Genomic DNA, 20,375 nt, shown 5'->3' on the forward strand with positions numbered 1-20,375 from the left:
GGGATAGACTCCCTAGTCTATCCCATGCACTCATTTCTGTTGTGAAACCTGTCCCCCACCACCCTGCGTAAACGCATGGCAGAGCAGGGGGCAAGTGACAGCAGTAACACGGCTGAGCGGGGGAATCTCAATATGTAAAAACATTAACTTCCTCTCCCTCTATAAGCAGAAGGTTCACAGAAACAATTCTGGATCTCGTTTATCTCTGGGAGCAGGCCCTCTTAGCCTTTTCCTGCAGTGGACACTGACTGCAAGTTCCAATGAGTCAGTAATCATAACATTATATCAACTTCAAATCCTATTGCTTCTATCCAAAATGTGCTACCAGGGGGTTGTGAGGAAGACAAAAAAGCCCACCAGGCTACATGCCAATTTGCCCTAACAGGAAAAATTCCTTCCTAACACCTTAGAACAGGTGATCGGTCAGATCCGCACCATCGTAAGTGGCACAGTTCCCCATCTACAACTGAGGGAGGGATGGGAAACAACTAACCAGAGAATAAGAGGCTTTTGCAAAGCCCAGACTTAGATCAAATAGGCAAGGAGGAAAGAATACAGCAGCCAGTCAACTGGCCCCATCCCCCTTTACGCAGACAATGGCTAAGCAGAGCGCATAGTTGGGGAAGCCCGCCTCCTAGCCATACTAGTGTTTGGACATCTCTCATTCCCTGCTGTCCAGTCAAAGTACCTCCCCCACTAAAGACGGTAACAGGGTATTTCTAAGTACAAAGATAGTTAAGCACTGGAACAGGTTACCTAGGGAGGTTCTGGATTCCCTGTCGTTGGAGATTTTTAAGAATAGGTTAGACGAATACCTGTCAGGGATGGTCTAGTTAGTCTTAATCCAGCCTCAGCATGGGCAGGGGGCATGGACAAGGTGACTTCTTGAGGTCCCTTCCTGCCCTACATATCTATGATTCTGTGCCTGACCCCATGTAAAGTCTCTATCTTTGAAGTGAAACAGAGAAGAGAGTTTTATCCATATGGATTTTCTCCAAGAGAGATGGAGAATCAAATAGCCTGAGAGACACAGGAAGACTGTTCCTAGGGGGAGGAGGAGCAGGGGAGGAGAAGGTTCTCTCAATGTAACCAGAGGGAGACTGTGTGATGGATACAGAATTAGATAGGCTGTATTGGTTATTCTGGCCATTGAGGAGGGGGCCTGGAGCCCATGCTCCACTTATTTCCCCTCTGCTTGCTCCTGGGAGGGAACGAAGAGGCCAGTATCCTTGCTTATTCATTCACTCGATATCCCAACTCCAGGCAGCCTGGAGAGATGTAAGACGGGTCCATGCTCATGTGGAAACAGAGTCACAATCAAACTGTAAGTTAACTTTGGCACAGGAAGCTATTTTCACCATTCATTATGGATGAGCTAGAGGTGGGCCAAGAAGGCAGTGAAATTCCAGTCTATGTAAAAAGTGATACTTAGGGTTCCAGGGCTGGATCCTGCAAGGTGATGAGCCCTGTGGCCGTAAGCCAGCAAAGAGCTTAAGCATGTGCTGAACCTAAAGCATGTGGTGAGTTCAGTGAGACTACTCATGTGTGTGGATCCGCAAGTGTGAGGATCCACCTCAGAGAGCTCAGTACCTTGCAGGCTTGAGCCTCTCTCCAACAAGCCTTCCACATGTGACACCATCATTATATTCAGTGGGGTGGACTTGTGAGATAAGGGCCTCACGCAGCAGGTGACTGCACTCATGCATACTTATGCTGGTGTGTCTGCTTTCCCCATTGCAGTTTGGCTTGAAATATCCCAGTGGTTGTATCACTAAGTGCCATCGGGACTCTTTCTTTTCTCCTTCACTGGCCCCAGCTGAATTACTTACTACTTCTCTTCTACCTCAAGTCTTTTTTTTTTAACTCAGTTTTATTTGTAGGTTGACTGGTGCTCCCTCTGCTCTTTGAAGTTTTAGCATAAACCAACAATCATTTAATACATAGGAAGATGTCTTTTTGAATTCCCAATAGAATTTTTAATATTTGAAAGCAGCCTGAGCAGTGTTGATTGAAAATATGCTTTCAAGAGGCTTTTGTACTCTCCTTAGTAATCCAATATACTTTGTTCTTACTTTATTTAAAAATCAGATATAAAAATACATAGAATTTTTTTTTTTAGATTAAATTAAAAGACTCTAAAATGGATGCTTAAAGGGATTTGGACCAATCTGGCTTTTTGGAGAAAATTCATATCAAAGCTGGAGATAAATCCAGATCCCTAAATAATCAGTGAGTTGACTTCCGTTTCACAGAACAGCCTTCGGATGATGGGGGAGGATTCTAAGTGGAAAAATGCGTAGGAAGGATTGGAAATGGGGGTGGGGAGGAATCAATGAATGTACAAAATGTATGGCGCTAAAATGTACTTGCTTTATTTTGGCCTGTAATTGAAATTGAAATTCTTAGATGTATTGGAGGAGGAGGATTAGATGCATGTGATTTAAGACAGTCGGCTGACTCGGATGTTAGCCTGTTGCCATAGTACTGCAAGTGACATGAATAAAAGAATCCCATGAAGCTGGAAATTTGAAAGTAAAACTTTTTCTTAACTGGAACTCAGAGCTAGTATCTGATGCCCATAATTTAGTTTAAGAGGAAGGGTAGTGTTATGGTTAAAACATCTATGTGGTTCTCAGTCAGGATATCTGAGTTCACCTCCTGGCTTTGCTACAGTGCATGACCTTGGGCAAGTCACCTATACTCTCTGTTCCTCACATTTAAAATGCTGATAATCATTTCTTTGTTTAGTGTGTAAACTCTTCAGGTTAGGGGTTTTCTCTTATGTATTTGTACCATACCTAGCACAAGGGGGTCCTGATCTTGGATAACAAATATCTGTTGTATAGAAAATCCAATCATGAGGTAAAAAAATACTATAGCTAAAAAAGAAAAATTATTGTTCAGCCATCTAATGATGCAGTATCTCTAAGGACAGTCCCATTATAAATGGGATACACATGTAAGGACTATCTGACTTTAGATGATCTCGGAGATGGTTAAATTAAACTAGATACAGTTAGGGCTTATAATTTGATAGATCTTTTCAAATTTGGCATGAGTCTTTCCTACAACTCAACAAGCGTCCAGTGAATTAGAGAATCATTACTACTTCAATCTCCCTCCTCCTCAATTAGCCATGTTATGAAGGAAGTTCACATGAACCACTGACCTACTCTTCTTCATAGTAATAAAGCCTGTTTGATTTAGGCTATCATTTCTAAAATTGAATGGGGAAACAGTTGGTGAACACATCCCATAAACAAAGCTTATTGAAGTTTCCTAGTAGTGATGAACAGAATTTTAGTTCAGTACTTCAGGCAAATGTAGGCAGAGTTCACATTTGCTTGTTTGCATTGATAATGAAGCTTTTAAGCACCGAAAAGTGTCACTTAATCTGAGGATTGAATACAAAGTGGCAGCTTGGATATCATGGGTTCCTGCAGGGAGATAACACTTTAAAAGTGGTAGCACAACACACTTGAATAAAGGAACAAAGCTATCTCTTGTGTTGTATGCATGTGAAATAAAAAGTCCTCTAAGTCTCCTCCCGCACAAAGCTCATTGCTGCAGCTGCATTTTCTGTTCTGCTGTCAGACATGCATCCACTTCTCCTCAGCTGAATAATGTACAATATGGAGTGTGCATTTTCCTAGTGTAAACATTCATTTGCCTTTGCTAAATAATTGTGTGACATCCACTGAACAAAAGCAGAGTGGAGTGTATGGTGCTGCCCAAGAGGCTAGCACAGAGTATTACAAAGTCTTGCTTTGTTATTCAATACTATATGTTCATAGGTCCTAATCCAGCAAAGCACTTAAGCATGTGCTTAACTAGCAGACCTGGCTAGTCAGGCTTAGAGGACCTTACATCTTAGAGTACTACAGCTGTTTTACCTCACACATCCAGAGCAACTCCATATGTCCGAGTGCTGTCACAGGGGTCTTCTCAGTCTAATGCCCCTTTAGTCATTCTGGTGTCACAATGGTCTGGCATTGCATGGGCCCTAGTCTTCTGGCCAGGTCATTATTTAGTCCATTCCCTTTCCGGGGTTAATGAAAAAGTCCCAAATATGAAACCACAAAATCTAATGGTTTTGGAGCTGCTCCTCAACACCTGTTTGGGACCTGTGATAGTTGGCCTTCTCTCTTCCTGATGCCTGTACCTTCCCTCTTGGACAGGGAGCTGAGGCCTACCTTCTCCTCTGGGCTGTAGCCCAGCGACCATGTTTAGGCAGTTAAGGAGCATTCCATCAATCTCTTCATTTTCCTTTGGCTGCTCCTACCTTTGTCAACATCTTTCCCCAGGTCTCTGGGTACTACTATGCCCGTCTGTCATTTATGGTTCCTCACAGCTTCTTTTTTTGCCAGCTACAGAGGTTCCTCCTCAAAGTCATGCCCTGACTCTCTCAGCAGCTGGGCAGTGGTGGGTGACCCTCTCTGTCTCTTCCTTATAATACTCAGGCTTTCCCTCCTCCAAGCAGGAGTTTCAAGCCATCAGCCTTCTTCACTGGGGTAGTCTGTTTTAGCGGTCCTGTGTACAAGAGTTCCTGCACATCCCTCTCCCTCTCGGACTTGGAGTTATGTTCCATCCAGTCTGAAGCAGTATCTCCCTCCTCGAGGCAGGTGTTCCAACTCAGCCCCATCTCTGGAGCTGAGCTTGTATCTCAGGCTTCCCCTTAGGGTAATCTGTCTTTTCCCTCCTTTAAGCAAGAGCTCCCCCTCAGCCCTCTTCCTGGACTTGGGGTTGTGATTTAAATCAGCTGTAAAGCTTTTGTCAGCTCCTTTCACTGAACACCCTTTCCAATTAGCCTTGCACTCTGGAGAGTCCAGCAGGCCACACCTCTCCCACCACTGTCCATCTGGTGTGAGGGAGGAAGCAGTGTTTACGCTGGTCCCCTTCTCCCAACCCAGATCATTGGGTGAGAGGAGAGCCTGGCTGTGCCTTCTCTGCCTTTGGGCCCTTAAAGGTACAGTGTCAACATTCCTTCCCCAAGCGCCATTAACTTCCAGGACCCTTACATCTTTATATGTATCTATTGGACCGTTCTGAACCCTTAAAGTGCTAGGTGGTGGGGGAGGCTGACCACTAGGCACTACTGCCCTGGATGGCAGACTACCCTATCACAGGTGGAAAACCCTCTTTTGTTGCTATAGGCTGCAGCTACACTATGGGGTTATTCTTGCATAGCTACAATCCCATATCTATGCTACTACAGCCACCATCATATAGACGAGTCCTTAGTGTCTAAGAGCCACTTGTGACATGTGCCTGTCAAAGGCTGAATATCAGTTCTATAGTTCCTGGTGGAGGTGTGTGCCAAAGTCCAATGGGATTCTTACATATATCTGTTACAGATGCTTCACCCCTTTCTGTCCTTGAAGATCTCATTGATCTAGCTGAGCATGCTTTACAATTCCCTGGCACCTCTTCTCACCAGGTAAAGTATATTTCCCTGGTCAAATCCTTGACTTTCTTTGAGAAGGTCAATTTGTATGTCTCCTGGCACTTTCTTGTACCCTCAGGCAATATGAACAGCTTCCTTAACTATGTACATTCTGCTAACCTGTCCAAGATCATAAGAAAGGAAATTAACAGAGGGATTTTTTTCTGTGAGCTCCCAGAGAACAGATCTATAACCAAACTTCAGAAATCCAAGGGATTTGTTCTTTTTTTCAAGATGCCAAGCGTAGGGGATGGGATCTGATGCTGATTTCAGCATGGATACACCAAGCTCTAGTAGACAGAAGTCAATGGATAAGATAAGATATCAAAAAAATGAGCTAAATGAGCTGAAAATGCTGAAATTGGATCCTTTGTTAAAAGTCTCCATGAAAGAAAACTTGAGACATGAATAACTTAAAAGAAAAGATAGAGAGTTAGAGAGGAGCCTGAGGAAGGAATCAGCCTCAAGTAACACTTGCCTGGGATACCTGAATTGCAAAAGAAAAGGTAGTTATGTAATATAGGAAGATAGGAATTGCCAGGCTGGATGGTCCATCTAATCCAGTGCCCTGTCTTTGACAGTGGCCAGCTTCAGAAGAAGGTGAAGGAAAACCCTGGATTAGGAAGATGTGGAATAATATGTCCCTCCATGAGGGTCTCATCCTGATCCCTGCTAATTAAAGTCTTGGTTAAGACCTGATATATGAGCCCTTATATCCTACCCTTTCCCCTAATTTGAGATAGATTGAACCCCAGGGCAGCTAGTATTTCTCCAGTGCATCCTTTCCCCCTCCTCCTTGTCCAGCAGTGACTCAAAAGCCACATTCTATTTTGTTAACAAGACCTAAACTTCAGACCTCAGCGACTTGACTTGATTTTTCTAAACAGACAAATGTGTGACTAATTGTTAGCACTTCCTGATTTTTCCTTGGCCTAAACACCTTGAGGTCTGCCATGTTATTCCTCTCTCCAGAGCATAGATTCTGTTTCCTTTGAGAAAAATCTGAGCCTTTTTGTTTAATTATACAACATTTTATCATAAAGGTAAAGAAGGTTCAGATGACAGGAATGGGGAACCCCCCCCCCCGCCCCCATTATGGCAGGCATCAAAGGCTCAGTTGCATTTTAAATTAACTCCAAACAGTTTATGAAGGCAAGCCAATTTGTCTGTGTGGGCCATGCCTCGTTTCCGTAATACATCTTTTGTGGCAGATAGCAGGTCAGTTTTATTTTAATTAACTGTGGGTAGCTAAAAAGGCAGAGATTTCAATGTCTTTCACCATCTTTCTTGGCTGGATTGAAATAATAACTGTGCACTTTTAAATTCTGTTAATCAATTAAAAACCAAAGGAGAAAAAATGATCCCCACTTGCAGCCTACGAAGAACATATTGTTCCCTTTCAGGACATGTTTCAAAATGCTCTCAGTTAAATTAAAAATGGTTGAATACGATTCACCAAAATGCAATTAATTTCAAATTAAGTGGATTTTCTTTCCTCCTTGTTCTTACTCTTGCAGCATGTGAGAAACATGCCCTGTGCAATCAGTGTCAGTTAGGACAAGAAATAGAATATTCTGACTTGCAGAGAATGGATATTAATGGACAGGCAAGAAGATGGATGCATAAAATGAGACAGTTGGGGGGAAATATCTCTAAATAGCTGACTATTTTCTATTGGTGTTATTTTATTTACTGAGTTATTTGGCAACCAAGCATGAGATTTGTAAACTCTTTGGGGCAGGGACCATCTTTTTCTTCTGTGTTTTACAGCACAATGGGGAACTGATCTATGACTATGACTCCGAGGCACTACTGCAATACTCATAACAATTCTATGCTTTACAGCCATAAAATTGGACAGGGAGAGCTCTGAGTTACTATGGAGAATTCTTTCCCAAGTGTCTGGCTGGTGGATCTAGCCCACATGTTCAGGGGCTAACTGATCACCATATTTGAGGTCTGTCAAGGTTTCTTCCCCACTCTGAACTCTAGGGTACAGATGTGGGGACCTGCATGAAAGACCCCCCTAAGCTTATTCTTACCAGCTTAGGTTAAAAAAAATCTTCCTCAAGGTACAAACTTTGCTTTGTTCTTGAACCTTATGCTGCCACCACCAAGCGTGTTAAACAAAGAACAGGGAAAGAGCCCACTTGGAGATGTCTTTCCCCAAAATATCCCCCCAAGCCCTACAGCCCCTTTCCTGGGGAAGGCTTGATAAAAATCCTCACCAATTTGTACAGGTGAACACAGACCCAAACCCTTGGATCTTAAGAACAATGAAAAAGCAATCAGGTTCTTAAAAGAAGAATTTTAATTAAAGAAAAGGTAAAAGAATCACCTCTGTAAAATCAGGATGGTAAATACCTTACAGGGTAATCAGATTCAAAACAGAGAATCCCTCTAGGCAAAACCTTAAGTTACAAAAAGGCACAAAAACAGGAATATACATTCCATTCAGCACAGCCTATTTTACCAGCCATTAAACAAAAGGAAATTAACGCATTTCTAGCTAGATTACTTACTAACTTTTTATAGGAGTTCTGAGCTGCATTCCTGATCTGTTCCCTGCAAAAGCATCACGCAGACACAGACCCTTTGTTCCCCCCCTTCCAGTTTTGAAAGTATCTTGTCTCCTCATTGGTCATTTTGGTCAGGTGCCAGTGAGGTTATCTTAGCTTCTTAACCCTTTACAGGTGAAAGGGTTTTGCCTCTGACCAGGAGGGATTTTATAGCACTGTATACAGAAAGGTGGTTACCCTTCCCTTTATATTTATGACAGTGTCAGGAAGGAATTTTCACCCACGTCAGATTGGCAGAAGCCCTGGGGTTTTTTCACCTTCCTCTGCATCATGGGGCCGAGGTCACTTACTTGTTTGAACTCGAGTAAATTATGGCTTCTCTGTAACTTGAAGTCTTTAAATCAAGATTCAAGGACTTCAGTAACTCAGCCAGAGGTTATTGGCAAGCTGCAAGAGTTGCTGGGTGAGGTTCTGTGGCCTGCGATATGCAGGAGGTCAGACAAGCTTACTGGTTCTCAAACTTTTGTGCTGGTGACCTCTTTCACATAGCAAGCCTCTGAGTGCCCCCTCCACCCACTTTATAAATATATTTAAAAGTATTTTTAATTTAACATTATAAATGCTGGAGGCAAAGCAGGATTTGGGATGGAGCCTGACAGCTCGCGACCCCGCCCCCATGTAATAATCTCATGACCCCCTCAAGGGTCCCAGCCCCCAGTTTGAGAACCCCTGGACTAGATGATCATGATGGTCCCATCTGGCCTTAGAGTCTGACGTCCCTGACCCAAAGATCTCGTAATCTAATCACACAACTATGTCATTAAGCCAAAGGGCTACATACGGGGTAGTGCTCCCCAGGGCCCCAAACACCGAGTCTTGTGATGACCTCAACTGAGCAAAGCAATGGGACTCAAACGTGTGCTTTCATGGTTTGCTGAATGTAAAAATAATGCATCCTTGTCTTTTGTGCCCCAAAACAGTTGCATTGCTCAATATTCTGACAGCATTTTTGTCTGAGCAGTGTTCGGTTCATTAAATCATTTGATTAGAGCTGGGTAAACTGATTTTTTTGTTTGCTTGCAATTCATAATGTCAATGACTACTCACTGGGTTAGCGTGAGTGGGAGAAGGAGGATAACCTGGTGGTTAGGTTGCTCACCTGAGATGTGGAAGACTCAAGTCCCTGCTTTAATGACTATTTAATTAGCTATAAAAAAATGGAACAGCTTCATCAGGAGAGACTGCAATATTCTGTATCAGAATATCCCATCAATAAATGGGCAAGGGGCTCTCCTGCAATGCGACTCCAACCTCTTCTTCACCTCAGGCATAGGGTGAAATTGATCCCAGGTCTCCCACATCTCATGTCAGTGTCCTAACTATTGACCTGAAAGCTGTAGGGGTGGCATCTAAATCTGGGGGCGGATTTAGATGCCATTTAGAATTGTTTGGACTAAACTATTTGGGGAATGGCTTCAGGTTAACCATAACTGTATTTTTTGGTGAATAAACCCTTCCTCTGAAAGTTTTCACCCAGCTGGACATATGGCAGAACCCATTATCACAAGGCCTCCAGTTTGAGGGACCAATCTTGCAAAGTTCTCAGTGTCCTCAACTCCCATTGACTCTTCTTGAGCCTGAAAAACTAGAGCCCAATTCCAGCAGGTGCCAAGTTGTAAATAGCCTCAATTCCTGTTGAATCAATAGATTAACACTGCACAGGATTTGGCCCCATTTTTGCAGACTCATTGCTGGTAATGTACAACATGCTGATGTATATATTGCATTAAGTCAAGTTGTATATATTGCCATACAATGATTATCTTATTGGCTTTCATTATTCACATGTACAGTTTTCTTCCCCATTCTGTTTGAATCCTGAGCCCTTTGTTTTAAAGTGTTACCTGTCAATTTTAATACATGTCTTTTTTCCCCTTTAAATTTGCACTTTATATACCCAAATATATTTTTGTTCCAAATAGGGCTGTCAATTAATCACAGTTAACTCACTTGATTCATTCAAAAAATTAATCGATATTTAAAAAAAATAATGGCGATTAATCACAGTTTTAATCACAGTTAAACAATAGAACACCAATTGAAAAATAAATATTTTGAATGTTTTTCTACATTTTCATATATATTATATTCTGTGTTGTAATTGAAATCAAACTGTACATTTTTTTTACTATTTGCACTGTAAAAATGATAAACAAAATAAATAGTATTTTTCAAATCACCTCATACAAGTACTGTAGTGCAATCTTTGTCGTGAAAGTGCAACTTATGAATGTAGATTTTTTTGTTACATAACTGCACTCAAAAACAAAACAATGTAAAACTTCAGAGCCTACAAGTCCACTCAGTCCTACTTCTTGTTCAGCCAATCGCTAAGACAAACAAAAAGAAAAGGAGTACTTGTGGCACCTTAGAGACTAACCAATTTATTTGAGCATAAGCTTTCATAGCTACAGCTCACTTCATCGGATGTGAGTGACCTGTAGCTCACGAAAGCTTATGCTCAAATAAATTTGTTAGTCTCTAAGGTGCCACAAGTACTCCTTTTCTTTTTGCGAATAAAGACTAACATGGCTGCTACTCTGAAATAAGACAAATAAGTTTGTTTACATTTACAGTCGATAATGCTGCCATCTTCTTATTTACAATGTCACCAGAAAGTGAGAACAGGCATTTGTATGCACTTTTGTAGCCAGCATTGCAAGGTATTTACGTGCCACATATGCTAAACCTTTCGTATACCCCTTCATACTTCAGCCACCATTCTAGAGGACATGCTGATGATGCTAGTTAAAAAAAGTGTGTTAATTAAATTTGTGACTGAACTCCTGGGGGGGGGGGCGAGAGGAGGAGAGGGGGAATTGCATGTCCCCTGCTCTGTTTTACCTGCATTCTGCCATATATTTCATGCTATAGCAGTCTCAGATGATGACCCAGCACATGTTGTTCATTTTAAGAACACTTTCACTGCATATTTGACAAAGAAGGTATCAATGTGAGATTTCTAAAGATAGTTACAGCACTCGACCCAAGGTTTAAGAATCTGAAGTAGCTTCCAAAATCTGAGAGGGACGAGGTGTGACGCATGCTTTCAAAATTTTTAAAAGAGCAACACTCCAGTGCAGAAACTACAGAACCCAAACCACCAGAAAAGAAAATCAACCTTTTGCTGATGACATCTGACTCAGATAATGAAAATGAACATGTGCGGTCCACGCCGCTTTGGATTATTATCAAGCAGAACCGTTTATCAGCATGGACACATGTCCTCTGGAATGGTGGTTAAAGCATGAAGGGACATATGAATCTTTAGTGCATCTGGCAGGTAAATAACTTGTGACGCTGGCTACAACAGTGCCATGAGAATACCTGTTCTCACTTTCAGGTGACACTGTAAACAATAAGTGGGGAGCATTATCTCCTTCAAATGTAAACAAACATGTTTGTCTGAGTGATTGGCTGAACAAGAAGTAGGACTGAGTAGACTTCGTTTTAATTTTGAATGCAGGGTTTTTTTTCTACATAACTGTACATTTGTAAGTTAAACTTTCATGATAAGGAGATTGCACTACAGTATTTTGTATTAGGTGAATTGAAAAATACTATTTCTTTTGGTTTTTTTTACATTGCATATACTTGTAATCATAAATATAAAGTGAGCACTGTACACTTTGTATTCTGTGTTGTAATTGAAATCAATATATTTGAAAATGTAGAAAACATCCAAAATATTTAAATAAGTGGTATTCTATTATTGTTTAACAGTGAAATTAATTGTGATTATTTTTTTAATTGCACGATTAATCGTGATTTTTTTAATCCCTTGACAGTCCTAGCTCCAAATAAAGCCTTAAACATTTATGCACAAATAAATTGTTTCTAAGAATCCTGGAGGCTCATGCCTTGAATTATTTATGATTTCTCCACTAACTTATCTAGTAAATCTGTGATTTTTCTCTCACTATGTTTTTAGTTTATATTTTCTGTAATAAATATGCAATTCCACAAGTAATAAAGACACAGACAGAAGGCTAAACACTTTATCTCTAAAAAAACCCCACTTCCTTAATAATAAACAGAAATAAAATAAACATTAGGATGAGATGAATGAAGTTTTCCAGTGTTGTCACCCATTTATGTAATTATTTTCAAACATAAGTGCCTGACCATAGACAAAAAGGGGCAAACTAGGTGCCTAAATATCTTTGAGGATCTGGGCCTAAGTCACTACTTAGGCACTCTAGAACTGCTCCAAAGTCCTTTGATGTCTACTGAAAGACTCTCTCGGATTTCAGTGGGCTTTTGGTTCAGCCCTTTAGCCTTGAAAGTTAAGCTACAGATGTGCTTAACTTCATTCATATGACAGGTTTCAGAGTAACAGCCGTGTTAGTCTGTATTCGCAAAAAGAAAAGGAGTACTTGTGGCACCTTAGAGACTAACCAATTTATTTGAGCATAAGCTTTTGTGAGCTACAGCTCACTTCATCGGATGCATACTGTGGAAAGTGTAGAAGATCTTTTATACACACAAAGCATGAAAAAATACCTCCCCCCACCCCACTCTTCTGCTGGCAATAGCTTATCTAAAGTGATCACTCTCCTTACAATGTGTATGATAATCAAGGTGGGCCATTTCCAGCACAAATCCAGGGTTTAACAAGAACGTCTGGGGGGGCGGGGGAGGAGCGTTAGGAAAAAACAAGGGCAAATAGGTTACCTTGCATAATGATTTAGCCACTCCCAGTCTCTATTCAAGCCTAAATTAATTGAATCCAATTTGCAAATGAATTCCAATTCAACAGTTTCTCACTGGAGTCTGGATTTGAAGTTTTTTTGTTGAAGAATTGCATGTCTGTAATCGCGTGACCAGAGAGATTGATGTGTTCTCCGACTGGTTTATGAATGTTATAATTCTTGACATCTGATTTGTGCCCATTTATTCTTTTACATAGAGACTGTCCAGTTTGACCAATGTACACGGCAGAGGGGCATTGCTGGCACATGATGGCATATATCACATTGGTGGATGTGCAGGTGAACGAGCCTCTGATAGTGTGGCTAATGTTATTAGGCCCTGTGATGGTGTCCCCTGAATAGATATGTGGGCACAGTTGGCAACAGGCTTTGTTGCAATGATAGGTTCCTGGGTTAGTGGTTCTGTTGTGTGGTATGTGGTTTTTGGTGAGTATTTGCTTCAGGTTGCGGGGCTGTCTGTAGGCAAGGACTGGCCTGTCTCCCAGGATTTGTGAGAGTGTTGGGTCATCCTTCAGGATAGGTTGTAGATCCTTAATAATGCGTTGGAGGGGTTTTAGTTGGGGGCTGAAGGTGACGGCTAGTGGCGTTCTGTTATTTTCTTTGTTAGGCCTCTCCTGTAGTAGGTGACTTCTGGGAACTCTTCTGGCTCTATCAATCTGTTTCTTCACTTCTGCAGGTGAGTATTGTAGTTGTAAGAATGCTTGATAGAGATCTTGTAGGTGTTTGTCTCTGTCTGAGGGGTTAGAGCAAATGCGGTTGTATCAGAGAGCTTGGCTGTAGACGATGGATCGTGTGGTGTGGTCAGGGTGAAAGCTGGAGGCATGCAGGTAGGAATAGCGGTCAGTAGGTTTCCGGTATAGGGTGGTGTTTATGTGACCATCGTTTATTAGCACTGTAGTGTCCAGGAAGTGGATCTCTTGTGTGAACTGGACCAGGCTGAGGTTGATGGTGGGATGGAAATTGTTGAAATCATGGTGGAATTCCTCAAGGGCTTCTTTTCCATGGGTCCAGATGATGAAGATGTCATCAATATAGCGCAAGTAGAGTAGGGGCGTTAGGGGACGAGAGCTGAGGAAGCGTTGTTCTAAGTCAGCCATAAAAATGTTGGCATACTGTGGGGCCATGCAGGTACCCATAGCAGTGCTGCTGATCTGAAGGTATACATTGTCCCCAAATGTAAAATAGTTATGGGTAAGGACAAAGTCACAAAGTTCAGCCACCAAGTTAGCCGTGACATTATCGGGGATAGTGTTCTTGACGGCTTGTAGTTCATCTTTGTGTGGAATGTTGGTGTAGAGGGCTTCTACATCTATAGTGGCCAGGATGGTGTTTTCAGGAAGATCACCGATGGATTGTAGTTTCCTCAGGAAGTCAGTGGTGTCTCGAAGGTAGCTGGGAGTGCTGGTGGCATAGGGCCTGAGGAGGAAGTCTACATAGCCAGACAATCCTGCTGTCAGGGTGCCAATGCCTGAAATGATGGGGCGCCCAGGATTTCCGGGTTTATGGATCTTGGGTAGTAGATAGAATATCCCAGGTCGGGGTTCCAGGGGTGTGTCTGTGCGGATTTGATCTTGTGCTTTTTCAGGGAGTTTCTTGAGCAAATGCTGTAGTTTCTTTTGGTAACTCTCAGTGGGATCAAAGGGTAATGGCTTGTAGAAAGTGGTGTTGGAGAGCTGCCGAGCAGCCTCTTGTTCATATTCCGACCTATTCATGATGAAAACAGCACCTCCTTTGTCAGCCTTTTTGATTATGATGTCAGAGTTGTTTCTGAGGCTGTGGATGGCATTGTGTTCCGCACAGCTGAGGTTATGGGGCAAGTGATGCTGATTTTCCACAATTTCAGCCCGTGCACGTCGGCGGAAGCACTCTATGTAGAAGTCCAGTCTGCTGTTTCGACCTTCAGGAGGAGTCCACCTAGAATCCTTCTTTTTGTAGTGTTGGTAGGGAGGTCTCTGTGGATTAGTATGTTGTTCAGAGGTATGTTGGAAATATTCCTTGAGTCAGAGACGTCGAAAATAGGATTCTAGGTCACCACAGAACTGTATCATGTTCGTGGGCGTGGAGGGACAGAAGGAGAGGCCCTGAGATAGGACAGCTGCTTGTGCTGGGCTGAGAGTATAGGAGAGTGGTCACTTTAGATAAGCTATTACCAGCAGGTGAGTGGGTTTGTGTGTGGAGGGGGGTGAGAAAACCTGGATTTGTGCTGGAAATGGCCCAACTTGATTATCATACACATTGTAAGGAGAGTGATCACTTTAGATAAGCTATTGCCAGCAGGAGAGTAGGGTAGGGGGAGGTATTTTTTCATGCTTTGTGTGTATAAAAGATCTTCTACACTTTCCACAGTATGCGTCCGATGAAGTGAGCTGTAGCTCATGAAAGCTTATGCTCAAATAAATTGGTTAGTCTCTAAGGTGCCACAAGTACTCCTTTTCTTCATTCATATGAGTAACTCCACTTTGGTCAATGGGATGACTCATATGGATAAAGTTATACATATGCTAAGTGTTCGTAGCATTGGGGATTTAAACAGGTATTTAAAAAAGCTAGATCAGCACATTGGTCCGGAAAGGTGGGAGCTACTGCAGCAAGGCATTGTAAGGCACCCCGGTTGCAGGGCAGAGGTGACACAGCCCATCACTGATCTGGATTGCACCCTGGAATGTCACAGGTCCCATTCCAACTCTCACTCAAGTCAATGGGAGTCTTTCCTTTGACTTCAGTGAATGTGGGCTCCAACTGGTAGGTACTTAAAATGGCTATTCAGGTGAGTAAGGTTCTGATCCTGGAATTGCATCCAGTCATCTGAGAGAGTTATAGGGTCAAAGCCTTAATAGTGATTTAATTTATGCAACCAACTTTGAAAATTGTGCCCTAAAATGCAAAAACAACAACACAAAAAAGTTACATTTAATTTGCTCAGTACTAGCTGCATTGTGACAGAATTGGCTCACGGAGGTACAATGCGGCCTTAATATTTTGAGATTTACTAGGTACCATTTTAATTATTTAGTCTGTAAATACACCATACTTGATATTACTGTGAACATTTTCATTTCATATGAAATACAGTGCAATTATGGCCTAGTTAAATAGATGTGACAGATCTGTTAGTGTCACTGAGTAGAGAATTAGTCAGATGAAACAACTATTGTAGCTTTTTTATATGAAGAAAATGTGTGTCTTTTTTCACATTATGAGTATCTAATGTGCAACTCGTGATACTAATAAAATCTTATGAAGTTACTCATTGTTATTAAGGTAATTTCACATAACCGTTTCCTTGATACCAAGGCTAATTTTTCCACCACGCTTTCAAATTTTAAGATGTGATTTCGTGGAGACGAGGAACGGTAAGTTAATGGTATTTTAGATATCTAGCCCCAAATCTTGAAGTCTTTACTTAGGGACACTCCCATTAACTTCAGGATTTGGTCCTCCTTAAAAAAAAATTGATCCCAAGTTTAGGTGGGGGATTTTGTGTACAAATAAATAAGGCAAGAAGAACAAGTGGTATAGCTGCCTATGCATCTGATAAAACACTGCAGTGAATTGCTCAGGAAAGGGCGATGCTCTGAATGGGACACACGTATGCTAAGAGGTAAATAAACTTCTTGGGGATTTCAGGTTTTAGAAATGTTTTGCATAATCTCTTTTAAAAGATGAGGACATATTTCAGTGGCTGTAGCTGTAAGTAGGAAGGCCACTCAAGTGCAACTCAGATAAAGGAGATAATTCTGGGCTAGGTAATTCTGGACTTGACCCTATGTCCTTGAAGTTATTGGCCAAATTCTCACTGGGCCAGATGCTGTTGCCTAGCTGTTTTGTTCCTGGAGGCTCTCTGAATGTTGAAACACCGGGTGCTGCTCCAGTCCTGATGAACAACTTAGAGTACCTTCAGGGTTGTGTGATTAGAGTGCATGTAAAAGTAATTTTGAAAAAAAAAACAACACCATAGCACAAACATAACAAAAAGATAGTCTCCGTTCCGAAGAGGTTACGGCCTAATAGAACATTTTAGCAAGCATCTCATGTCAATGTCCTCAACTCACAGGTTCACTTGCTCTTGGTGGCTCAAGAACTTCTCAACTGTGCTTTTAAATATTATGAGGCACAGCCTCTAGCATACACCATTATTTTAATTGTGGTCTGCCTTGAAGTCGTAGAATTTAAGGCCAGAAAGGACCACCAGATCATTTTGTCTGACCTCATGTATGTCACAGGCCATCAAAACCACCCAGCAGCTGTGCACTAAACCCAACAACCAAAACTGAACCAAAGCATTACAAGTATTAAATTACTCTGTGCCACGGGCAGACAATAGGAGGGACTGAGGTGTGCCTGTACTAAAGGCCCAATTGATGGCAGGCAAATGATAAAGTGAGATATACCCAGATGCATCCTGTCATAAATATAAAGGGAAGGGTAAACCCCTTTAAAATCCCTCCTGGCCAGAGGAAAAATCCTCTCACCTTTAAAGGGTTAAGAAGCTAAAGGTAACCTCGCTGGCACCTGACCAAAATGACCAATGAGGAGACAAGATACTTTCAAAAGCTGGGAGGAGGGAGAGAAACAAAGGGTCTGTGTCTGTCTGTCTGCTGCTTTTGCTGGGGATAGACCAGGAATGGAGTCTTAGAACTTTTAGTAAGTAATCTAGCTAGGTATGTGTTAGATTATGATTTCTTTAAATGGCTGAGAAAAGAATTGTGCTGAATAGAATAACTATTTCTGTCTGTGTATCTTTTTTGTAACTTAAGGTTTTGCCCAGAGGGATTCTCTATGTTTTGAATCTAGTTATCCTGTAAGGTATCTACCATCCTGATTTTACAGAGGGGATTTCTGTACTTCTATTTACTCCTATTTCTATTAAAAGTCTTCTTGTAAGAAAACTGAATGCTTTTTCATTGTTCTCAGATCCAAGGGTTTGGGTCTGTGGTCACCTATGCAAATTGGTGAGGCTTTTTATCCAACATTTCCTAGGAAAGGGGGGGTGCAAGTGTTGGGAGGATTGTTCATTGTTCTTAAGATCCAAGGGTCTGGGTCTGTAGTCACCTAGGCAAATTGGTGAGGCTTTTTACCAAACCTTGTCCAGGAAGTGGGGTGCAAGCTTTTGGGAAGTATTTGGGGGGAAAAACGTTTTCAAACAGCTCTTCCCCAGTAACCAGTATTTGTTTGGTGGTGGTAGCGGCCAATCCAAGGACAAAGGGTGGAATATTTTGTTCCTTGGGGAAGTTTTGACCTAAGCTGGTAAAGATAAGCTTAGGAGGTTTTCATGCAGGTCCCCACATCTGTACCCTAGCGTTCAGAGTGGGGGAGGAACCTTGACACATCCAATCTACTATATCCACATTACCATGATTGTGGCAAATTTGGAACAGCATCAGCTGAAGCAGATTGGTCTAGCAGTCTGAGTATTGGACTAGGAATGAGGAACTCCAGGAATTCAGCTCTGCCACTGATTGTCTTGGGTCCTAGCTATTTCAGGCCTAATCCTGCAAGATCTTGAGTGCTTAGAAGACAAACTCACACTGGAATCATATCCATAATCTCTCTGGCTCACTGTTTCTCCATCAGAACATAATTTATAAGAGAAAAAATACCCAATAGAATATTCTGTGAAATACTTACCAGCCTCAAAGGAGTGTCACAGTGACTTATTAGTTAATGATTGTAAAATGCTATGTAAAAGCTAAATATTATTCTGACACATCCCTGTAGTATCGACAGGGATTAATGGTCTCTGTTGTGTTGCTAAGCAAGCTAGGATTCAGCAAACCAAATAATATGGTCTCTTGTTTCTCCTCCAATGCTTGTACTGAAATAGACTACATCTAGTGATGTTTGGGGCATGCCACAAACAACACCTTATTTGATAAGGATTTTGGAAAGGGCTAAGGTTATGTTTCCCACAATAGTGAAAGCAAGGAGAAGAGGTTTTTTTGGTTGGGGGCAGGCAGGTAAAGTGACTTATTGCACTTCTGTTTTAATGCTTCTAGGTTCTGAGTGAGTATTAATTAGAGAGGAAGGATGGTCCAGCGGGTAGAATACTAGTCTAGAATTTAGGAGATCATGGATCTGTTCCCTGCTCTTCCGCAGACCTCCTGGTGACCTCAAGTAAGTCACATAAGGCTAGATCCACAAACCTATAGGGGCCTATATTTCTGTTGAAGGGCAGACACAAAGCTGCCCGAGTACTGATGTTGATGAGCCACTCGGCATGTGAATCCTGGCAGGAAGGGTTACCTATCCATCTCACCTGCAGGGCCTGATCTAATAGGTGTTCTCAGAGTCTGCCTATCCTGCACATGACATGGAACAGAAGGTGTCAGGGAGGGAAGAAGAATGACAGTAGCCCAGTGGTTAGCACGCTATCCTGGAATACCTGGGTTCCGATCCCTGCTCCAATGACTATTTAAGTATTTTGTACACAGTGCAACAGCAGCTTCAACAGGAGACATTTAAAGAGGCCTGCCCCAGAATGCATCAGGCCAGGCCATTCCCCTGGGAAGAGAGACGCCTTGGTTCAAGTCCCTCCTCTGACACAGGCAGAGTCAGCATTTGAACCCAGGTCATCTACCTCATGGATGACTGCCCTAACCCCCTGGAAGCAACCACCACCCCATTTCCTCATAGGAAAGGGCTGAGCTGGCCTAGGACCCCAACTCCAGGAGAGGGTTCAAAACTGTGAATCCCAAGCGGAGATAGGTGCCTTCCTTCAGCCCAGATTGAGGCGCCTAAGTCCCTTTGAGGAGTGGAGCTTAGTCCTCACCCCTCTCCTCAGTATTTCCTACTGGATAGCACAGGCAGCTCCCTCTCAGCTTGCTACCTTCTGTGAATCCCTTTCTTTAGGTTCCTAATTTTCCTATGGATTGTAAAGGGAGCCTGAGCAGCCAACGGGGGATAAGGATTCCAGTGGGCAGCAGGGCAACTGAAGTTAGACTCAACATTGAAATGCTTAAGTCCCCTTTGTGGATCTAGCACGCAGCCTCTGTCTCAATTTCCTATCTGCAAACTGGAGGTAAGAGCACGTCCCTGCCTCACAGAGTGTTGTGTGCATAAATCCATTAAAGACTGATCAGATTCTATGGCAAAGTGGGTGGGGCAGCATAAGTCCCATTGATCAATAGAACTATGCATTACTACCTTCTATAGGTAGATTTTTCTTATTATTTAAATTGAAATAATAAAATCAGTCCCTTCTTTAGCATTTTCAGTCCGTTTTTGTCACTTGACAATCTTGGCCCTCCTTGTGCTTTGGACATCAGTATTTCCTCTGGGTATCTTTAAGTGACTTTGATTGGTGTGCATCCTTCTGAAATATGTTTACAATAGGCCAGTATTTAACGAACAGCTGACTCTAGGGTACTCAGATCTTACCAAAGGCAAAGAGGCAAGATGGAGCGGAGAGTTAAAAAGTTAAAAAGCTGAGAATTATTGCACATGTGTGTGTGCGCAATATAATATTTTTATATCAGTAAACAGAAGTAGAGCTTCAGGTCTGAGCAGAAATTTGCCTTATGTTCCTAATTATGCATTTCATGGTCTGGATGATCTCTGTGTTCTATGAATTGGAAAAGTAATGTATACCCATGTAATAACCTCAGACAGGTTGCAGAGCAGCCATCTGTGCAGAGATTCCAA

This window comes from Caretta caretta, chromosome 4 (assembly GCF_965140235.1).
Source record: "Caretta caretta isolate rCarCar2 chromosome 4, rCarCar1.hap1, whole genome shotgun sequence".
In the NCBI taxonomy this organism is placed as follows: Eukaryota; Metazoa; Chordata; order Testudines; family Cheloniidae; genus Caretta; species Caretta caretta.